The sequence below is a fragment of the Palaemon carinicauda genome, chromosome 1 (genome assembly GCF_036898095.1).
Source record: "Palaemon carinicauda isolate YSFRI2023 chromosome 1, ASM3689809v2, whole genome shotgun sequence".
NCBI classification, from domain to species: Eukaryota; Metazoa; Arthropoda; class Malacostraca; order Decapoda; family Palaemonidae; genus Palaemon; species Palaemon carinicauda.
This window is the reverse complement of record NC_090725.1, coordinates 298,432,968-298,442,964: the sequence shown is the minus strand read 5'-3', so window position 1 is coordinate 298,442,964 and position 9,997 is coordinate 298,432,968.

The window sequence follows — 9,997 nt, the reverse complement described above, 5'->3', positions numbered from 1 at the left end:
CTTGATACATCATTTCAAAAACATACATTATACCATATAATCAGGTTGAAGACCTATAGATGCTAAAATGATTGTTTGTGAAACACTAGCCATTTAACATTAGTACCAACAGTTTTAGCTAAATATGTTTTCTGATTGATAATAGTACTATGATCAAGTATTTGTATCACTGCAAAAGCTAAATAGAAATTATAGCTATAAATTATCTGGAAGTACAAATTCAAGTAGCATGAAAACGTAATCTCAAATGTGCTTAGAAGAATGGCAAACGTACAAGTATTGTGGTCAAATCAAATTTGATATCAAGTGAGACACAACTGAAAATCATATAACATTTTTCTATAATCCTGATAAAAAAAGATAATACCAACATTCTTATACCTCGTATAAATACGAAAAAAAAAAATATAAGTAAAATTTTCAATTGGTGACAAAGAGTGAAATTTAATACTGAGGCTTCTAATAAATTTAGTATGACACAAGACTGAAATGTTGTTCAAAGTGATTGAAGATGTGAGGCTTCAAGTAAATTTAATATGACACAAGTTAGCAAGAGACTGAGAGGTTGGTCTATTGAAGTTGTGATTCTGTAATATTTTAAGTTGCAAATAAAGTATAACTTGATTTTACGCTTTGTTCTTTGTAAAAAAAAAATTGATATAAAAATTGACAGAAACATTTACGATAGCTAAGACTTAATCAATATAATGGCAATGACAGCAACAGATTTTAGGATTTATAGAAAAAAAATATTAGTTTAGCAGATGAATTCTAACACCTAACTTTAACAGATTATGCAATATCAAGGTACTTAGAGCCTCACTGTATATAGATCTACATAATAATTTTGAAAATTACTAATTTTCCCCACACCTAAATCCATGGTATGTATATTTTTATATTTTTTGTTCATGAAATCACAGATTCTAATTTCCATTTGAACAGTAGAACAAAAGCTTTCTTGTGATTGATTTTGAAAATTACTAATTTTCCCCACACCTAAATCCATGGCATGTATATTTTTTTTTTATGAAGTCACAGATTCGAATTTCCATTTGAACAGAAGTTTTCTTGTGATTATTTTGTTGTTGATTGCGTGGCCCTTACGGCCAAGCACGGGCTCTGGCAATAATGCAGCCCATAGTCTTGTGATTAATGGACGTCGCCATTACGTCTGCCGTTTGTCAGTTCAATTTCAAGCAAATGACCAATTATATCCTGAAAAAAATATATAATGAATTACTCCTCTTACAATTCAGGACAAATTAGAAGCATTGATAGGCAAACTGAAACATATAATAAAATCACATAAAAAGTGCTATTAGTTAAGACTAGAGCAAAAAAAAATCTTTTCGCTTTTCATAACTAGTGCATATGCGTTTAATTGATTTAGTTTATGAATAGAAATGTTTTATAATGTGATATAAATAAATAATTTAGATTTTATATAAATATACAAATTTGGAAGTAATTTCTATTTTTCATAACCATATAAACCTGAACTCTCTACAATGGACTTATTGTTCCGGCATAGCTGGAAACTAACTATAAACTAAGAGGTAAACAACACGCTGCTAGTTGGCGGGGTTAGATCAGTCGCCCCGCTCACACACTCATCTAGTATTACTTTAGATTGCTAGCACGACTTTCTAGGGGGACAGGTGATGGCGGGCCAAGTATGAGTAAAGAGCTCGGGGTTGTACCCCAAGAGAGGGGAAGATGAAGGAAGAAAAGACCATTCATCCCAGACTAACGCTGGGTAACGACTGACTGCAACTTGTTCTGTAAGGGAGCTGAGGCAACTTACACCGCTTTTTGTGTTGCCACCACAGCATCTGTGGAGAAGATATCCAGGTTCCTGCGAGTAATGGTTTGTAGATAATAGGTTGTAAAGGTACTCTGGTGATGCCAGAATGACCTGCGCAACAGAGAATCCTTATTTGAATGTTAGGGCAGTGGTCAGTCCCTAACAAAGGGAGCTCTGCGTATTCGTTCGTGATGAGGAGAGCCACGGTGCCAGGCACAGCCCATGAATTGTGGAATCCTTGTTGAGAACATCTTTTAGAGATTCTCCTCTTGACCCTGCCTGAGCTTTCTCTAAAATCATGCCTCAATGCTCTCGAATCATTGACAAGGGAGGTCAGCGGTTACATGAAGGAGACTCCCCCTTCGGAGAGACCCAAAATTACGGTCCGCACCAGGATTCTGAGTCTTGGCTGCGCACTCAGACACACACTTGAGTGTAATTTGTCCCCCATTAACTTGGCTGGGCTATGTCGAGGAAGAGACCATTCCTTGCAGATTTTCCTAATAGAGACCCACACAAGAAAGAAGAACAGACTTAAAGAGTCAAGCCATGATCTGACGACTGACAAGTGGTAAGAAATTGATCCTTTCCAAAAGCATGGTACAGGAACTATGCCCCGAGGAGGTGGTTTAACTTCCGATTGAGAACAAGTAAGCTCGACAAGTTGTATGAAGGGACAAAATTCTGTCGAGGAGTAAATGAAAACCTTGTTCATTCTAAAGACTAACCTCAAGGCAGTGCAGTAGTTTATCATAGCCGCGACTGAGCTAGGTAATATTATCAGCAAGGGTTTGAAGTTCATCAAACAGAGCATAAAAGCTGAAAAGAAAGCACAAAAACTAATAGGTTACATAAAGACACAATTCAAATACAGAAACAAAGACACTGTACTACAGCTGTACACATCACTATTAAGACCCCATCTAGAACATGGAGTTCAATTCTGGGCTCCAACTATTCAGAGGGATAGACTGGAAGCAGTTCAAGCTAAGGATGGTAATCTCTACCTCCCACCTCATGTCTATCATTTGCTCTGATCCTACAGGACTCAAGTCTGGAGAATCCGTACTAATACCGAAAGGTTTTCAGTTGCCACTAGAGGGGACTAAAGTTACGACATTCACCAGGAACCAGACGTTCCCAGAAAATCAGTGACACCAACGAGCACAGACGTCACTGCACCAGTAAGAAGTCTTGTTTGAGGAAGGAACCTGCCACTTCCCCGGGTCTTTTTTCTGATTGGACAAAACGACTTTGCCTCTTTTATGGTCATTTACCTTTCTAGATATGCCAGTTTTCATGAAAGTTGTGGGGATGAATTCTAGCTGTTTTTGCCAATCCCCAACTGAGGCAAAACCCGGAAGATTGACTCAGTATTGAAGAAGAATCTCCCCTAAGTCTGCTAGAATCAATCACTCACTTAAGCAGGGTGGATGCCATTGGCACTCTCTCAAAAAAAAAAATCCACTTTCGACTAATTTTTAGAGATTATCAAGTAATTCTGTAAGTGATATCCTAGCCATGCTTATGAACAAATCTTCACAACATTCAGCAAGGGAACCCCCAAATATGTCTATAAAAGAGATTTAATAAAAAAAGGGATTTTGACTTAGGAAAAATCTATTTCTGGGCGAGAGACCTGTGCCGCCCCGTGAAATGCTCCTATTGCACCATTTCTAAGGAATATAACTGCTAATATTACCAGAGAAAAAATGTATAGGAATGCTAGGTTGAACTAGCTCGCTCACCTAATGGTGTCGGTATAAACTGGGGCGAAATACCAGAGGTCTCGTACCATTTAGACTTCTCTTCGAAATCCCTCAATAGTGAGGTGCGGTTCAACCTCCCCTGCCGTGCAGATCAGTACTACTAACTCTACCCACGCTTGCCCATCACTCCTTACAGCACCCTTAAGTTTGGGGTCTGATCAGGGGGGGAGCAACTAGGGTGGGTTCACTGGGCGGCACAGGTCTCTCGCCCAAAAATAGATTTTTCCTTCGTCAAAATCCCTTTTCTGGGCTCAACCTGTGCCGGCCAGTGAAATAGTACCAGAGAAACGAACCCAAACTACATTAACTATAAGGGAACGAATTAAAATCAACATAACAATTAGTGGTTTAATCAAGAGTTATAGTAGAAGACGGTAGTCTTTAATAACATCAAAATGATAAGATATAATGTCCCAGTAAGGGAAGACAAATGAACAGTAAACTTGAAATAAAACCAATTAAGGTCAAACACTGGAACATACTATATAAACCTGGACATTAAAGAAATACAGTTCGTATGGTAAAAGTAAATTGATCAATAATAATAAAGATAAACAATGTTACGAAATGGGAGCACCCATGGGTGTGATATAACAAACCGAACTCAGGTAGGAACTGTAAGTGAGGCAGGTAAGAGGAAGAAGGTGGAAGATAATGGATTCAGGAATTAGTTAGGAAGGAATTTGTCCGGGGGATACCATGCTCCCTGCGGCTACGGTAGCGAGTTGAAGGGCCTCTAGATGTTTAAGATAGTGCCGCTTGAACACTGAGGGGGATTTCCATCCGGTATATTTAGAGAGATCTGTAAAGTTCATGTGATGGAAAAAATTTATTGAGGTCGCTACCGCCCGAATGTCGTGGACGTGAGGAAAGGACTCTGGATTAGCCTGTTTGATAAAATACAAGATCTGTTGTCTGATCCCTTTCAAAGTTATAGTCCCTCCCCGCTCTCTGATGAACAAGGGCCCCGAGGTCTTATAGGAAGTCCTTGATAGAAAGGACTTTAGAGTGGTAACCGGGCATAGGGAGGGATCCTGAAGGAGAGGGATAATTTTCCAGGAGGACCATCTATTCTGAGGGTCTTCATTTTTGGCCAAGAAGACCTTGTCTGAGGAGAGGAGGACCTCTCCTGATGGAAGGAACTCAATGTGGCCTGGATCTCTTGATAAGGCAGTTAATTCCGAAATCCTGGCGCCAGATGCTAAACTCACGAGAAAGAGAGTTTTTCTGAGTAAAGGGATATACCCACATGAATCGTTGATGGTTTCTGACGCTAGTTTAAGAACATCATTGAGAAACCAGGAAATCGAGCTAGGACGAGGGGATGGTTTCAGTCTGGCACAGGCTCTTGGGATCGAAGCTAGCAATGAATCTGTTAGATCTATATTAAAGCCGACAAGGAAAATCTTCTTCAAGGCAGACTTGATGGTAGTAATAGTATTAGCTGCTAAGCCCGACTCAAACAAGGTTCTAAAAAAGGTTACTGTTAGGTTTAGTGTCATAAAGACAGTATTAGAATCCTTCAAAAACTTTGCTAGTTTTTTGACCGCTGAGTCATATTGACGAAGAGTGGAGTCTCTCTTGTCTGATTCTAAGAATAAAGTATTCTGGGGGTCTAGGTTAGCCCCTTTGTGTGCCGCAAACTTCATGAAGTCCATAAAGTTAGGGTGTTCCGAATGTTTGAGGAAGCGAACACAGTGCATGTTTGTACTATCTGGGTCAAAGTCGGGTTGGGAATCAGGTGAGGGTGGAGATTCAGCTCCAGTAAAAGAGGGAACTAATTGCTCTTTGGCCAATTGGGGGCCACCAGGGCTACTTGACCTTTGAAGGTTCGAAGTTTGTCCAGCACCTTCATCAGTAGGTTCACCGGTGGGAAAAGATAAATCCTTTCCCAGGTGTTCCAGTCCAGAGACATGGCATCCGTGGCGTAAGCCCGAGGGTCCAGGTTGGGGGCCACATAACATTTCAGTTTGTGGTTGGACTCCGTCGCGAAGAGATCTACCTGGAGATCCGGCACCTGGGAGAGGATCCACTGAAAGGATTTGCGATCTAGTGACCATTCTGACTCCAACGGTGTTGTCCTGGAGAGTGCGTCTGCCACAACGTTCCGAACTCCAGCCAGATGGACGGCTGATAGGTGCCATTGGTTTGAGGCCGCCAGGGAGAAGATTGCTACCATCACATGATTGATGGGACCTGACTTGGAGCCTCCTCTGTTTAGGCAACGGACTATGACTTCGTTGTCGAGAACTATCCTCAGATGTTGTTTCTTGGCCGGGGAAAGACGTTTCAAAGTTAGTAAGACCGCCATGGCCTCCAAGACGTTTATGTGGAATTGTTGGAACATTGTGGACCAAAGGCCCTGAACCTTCCTGTGTTGGGAATAGCCTCCCCAACCTGATAGGGAGGCGTCCGTGTGGATGACTATCCTTGGAGGGGGGTACTGCAACGGAACCGACTTCGATAGGATCTTGGCGGTTGTCCATGGGAGAAGCCTCTTCCGAAGAATGGGAGGAAGGCGTGTCTTCTTGTCTCGACATTTGTTGTTCGCTCTGGAGCGCCAAACTCGGTTGATGTCTTTCAGTTTCGCTTCCAGAAGGAGGTCTGTCACTGAAGCGAATTGTAGGGATCCTAGAATCTTTTCCTGGTTCCTTCTGGAAGTTATCTTTTCCCCGAGAAAGCGTTTGGTATTTTTCGCAATCTCTATCCTCTTGGACCTGGGGAGACATAGTGTGTGAGAACGTAGGTCCCACTGCAATCCCAGCCACTGAAATCTGGTCTCTGGTGTCAGGCGGGACTTTCTGAAGTTTATTTGGAATCCCAGAAACTGAAGATACTGGATCACCTTGTTTGTTGCCTTGAGACAATCCTCGACGTTGTCTGACCAGATTAGCCAATCGTCCAGGTATGCGACGACTTGGATTTCGTGGGATCGGAGTTCCTGAATGACTGATTCCGCCAGTTTCGTGAAAATTCTGGGCGCGATGTTGAGCCCGAAAGGCATCACTTTGAATGTGTAAGCCTTGTCGTCCAGTCTGAATCCTAGGAATGGGCGGAAGTGTCTCGCTATTGGAACGTGATAGTAAGCATCGGTAAGATCGATGGAGGTGGTGCCGGACCCACGGGGAAGCAAGGTTCGCACCTGCGAGACGGTAAGCATGTGAAACCTGTCGCATTGAATGGACAAGTTTAGTCGGGACAGATCGAGGATGACCCTCCGGCTGTCGGAGTCTTTCTTCGGGACGCTGAATAAGCGACCTTGAAACTTCAGATGTTTCGTTTCCTTGATCGCGTTCTTGCGAAGATGATCTTGGGTAAACAGAAGTAGGTCCGGTGTCGAGGGTTGATGGAATTTGTTCGGTGGAGGAGGCCCTTCTATCCCACTCCCCCCCAGGCCCTTGGAAATTATGCTGAAGGCCCAAGGACTGAACCTCCAGCGATTCCGGAACGCATAAAGTCTCCCTCCTACCTGAAGATCCTCAGTAGTTGGAGGTTTTACTGCCTCGGCCACCACGTGACCCCTTTCCACGGGAGAAATATCTCCCTTTGCCTCTGTTCTGAAAAAAAACCTCTCGAACCGAGGCCCTTGCCTCGTTGGTATCCTTGAGGGGAAACCCGGGACTCATAGACCGGGTTATAAACAGGAGAGGTGAACGAGTTCGAGGCCACTTGGCTTTCAGGAACGAGGACATATTTCTCTTGGGGCTGAGACTTGGAGGTGGAGGGCTGGATGCCCTGAGTGACCGGGACCGACTGGACTACCTGAAGAGGTTGGCGGAATTGGGTAGAGCTATAAGGGCGCAGCCTCTTCCTGCCCCAGGAGTGAATGCTCGATTGTTCGAACTTCCGTTTGGGAGTGAGGCCCCAACGGACCTTAAGGCTCTGGTTTACTCTGGCAGCTTCACTCAATACTGAGTTGACCATGTCCTCCGGGAACAGGTCCGGACCCCAAGCGGAGGCTTTAATGAGCTTATTCGGCTCATGGCGTATAGTAGCCTCTGATAAGACATGCCTACGGCAACGTCTTCTGGCCACCAAGAAGTCATAGCAATCTAACAAAGATTGCAGGGTGGCTTTAGTCATAACCTTAAAGGCGTGTTCCTCGTCATAGTTAAGAGAAAACATCTCCGCCATAGTCGAAACGTTGAGCGCTCCGGCTAAACCTAGACCGGGACTCGAACTCGAGTCGGATTAAGGTTTCAGGTAGTCTTGGAAGGCGTTCGCTGAATTGTGTCGATGCACAGTCAGCGGATACCTTACCAGAAGTGAATGTTGATTGGATATTAAGCCAACATTCATTATCTGATGGGAGCAGAAGAGATGTAGGATCTGTCTCCCGGAGTTGTGGCAAAGGTTTGTCTTCGGCCACTGCCTGAAGGACTAAGTCAACCATTTTGGTGACGCAAGGAGTGGGGGTCTGTTTGTCCACAAGAAACATGGTGTAAGTACTCTTGTGGGGGGTCAGCATGGTGTTTGTACAACCCCACTCGTTTAAGGTCCTAACCCAAACAGACTGAGCCTGTTCCTTCGGAAATATAACGGTCTCCTTAGGGACCTTATCTAGCCGGACAAGAGCCTCTTCCGTTAGCCGGGCGAAGCCGGGGAAAGGGAATTGAAGGCCGGGAGGGAAGAACTCAAAATCTTCAATGGGCCGGGTCCCAAAACCCTCAATGGTTAACATCCCGTCCGTGAAAGGGCAGTGGAGCGCCATTTTCCACGGGTTGTTCTTCGTGAAAGGCGAGAGTTTTGAGGTGTCCGGGATGAGGAACTGCTGTTGTTGAGGCAGTCCTCCTTCCAGGGTGTCTAGTCTCCTGGTGACGGCAGAAAGCATAGAGCTAATCTGCTCTGAAACAACCCTCGTCATCATATTGGTGAGAGCCACTGGGTCGAGGTTGGTCGTGGCAACTGAGGGGGATGACTGCACTCCCGGGTCCTGAGACATAGGGGCGGTGCTAGCCGAGCCACTAGGGGCTCGGGGGAGGGGAGCCTTCTTGGGCTTGGATGATATAGGTAGTGTGGGATTCTTACGAGTCCTCACTAATGGTCTCTTCTGAGATTTGACCTTGGGAGGAACCGGGTGCGATCTCGGGGTGGATTCGCAGTTCCCTTCAAAACCTAAAAAGGAAGAAGAATTAGAAGTTGAAGAAAAAGCGCGGCTAAGAAGAGAGGTCTTAGCGCCGGACCCACCTGCCTCACCTACCACCTTACCTGTTTCCGATTCGTCTAAAACCATGGGCTCTATGTCTAAGTTCAGAGCCGCAACATTGTCTTCAATGGGGTCCGGGTCGTCAGCGATGTCCGTATCCTGAACCAGATTGAGTTCCACAGTTTCTGCAATGTCGGCAATTATAGGGGCCGCCACTTCCTTAGGCACTGCTGCCGAAGATTTTGCGTTTGGGTAGATGAGATTGCAATAGTCTTCGGAGAGGACGTAGGGCTTCTTGGCCTTAACGTTACGGGCGAAGCCGCCTACCCACACTTTCAAAGTGGCTCTTGCTGAGGTCTTAGCCGCCTGGGAACTCTGAAAGGACGGGGATAAGGTTAGAAAACCCGAGGGACTAACTGAGGAATGAAACCGATGATTCATAACAAAAGGCAAAGGGATGTAAATACAAAAACGACTGAAAAAGGCTCACCGAATCTGAAGAGAGGGTGGTGATAAGGTCATAACAGACAAGGCAGTTGTCAGGGTGCCATACAACAATATCGTCCATCTGAATCCCACAGTCAGCGTGGGATCGACAGACCGCATGTCTGCAAGGTTGTTGAAGGACGGCCGCGCAGGCTGTCATCCGGCAACGGACCACCTGTAAAAGGAATAGTCTATGAGCATCTACTAGTATCTCTAGGAGGGGTCCCGGAGGATCCGGGACCTGCCAATAAAATAAAATGTATAGCCTTAGACTAAACATGCAGAGAACTGAGACTATTCTAAGAGGAACCCGGCAGAGCCGGGGATGAAAAAGGATGCAAAAAACAGGGATGAATAATGATAATCATAAATAGTTCCGGGGCCCCAGGGGCCGGAGAACAGGGCTGATAAAGTAAACTTAAAGTAACTTAAGATACATCCTTAAAGTACATAAATAGAGAACTCCAATTATGATCTAAAAACTAATGTCTGTAATGGAATAGGGCTCCCGGAGGGAGAGTAGGAATCAAAAACTGTGTCAGTGTCAACAGATCCTGTAGAGTTATAAGCCCGGAGGCTCCAATGTCTGATGACGGGAGGGTACAACGGGGGAACGCTGGGGGAGCCAATGGAACCCCCAACTACCCTACCGGAGGTACCGGGACGAAGGTAATGATCCATGTAGAATATGATGATGTGGGATATTAATAAGTCCTATACGGACGATAATGGCAGGAGGTACCGTAGGATGGGGACACTCCTAATATAGAAGTCCTCATTCTTACAACC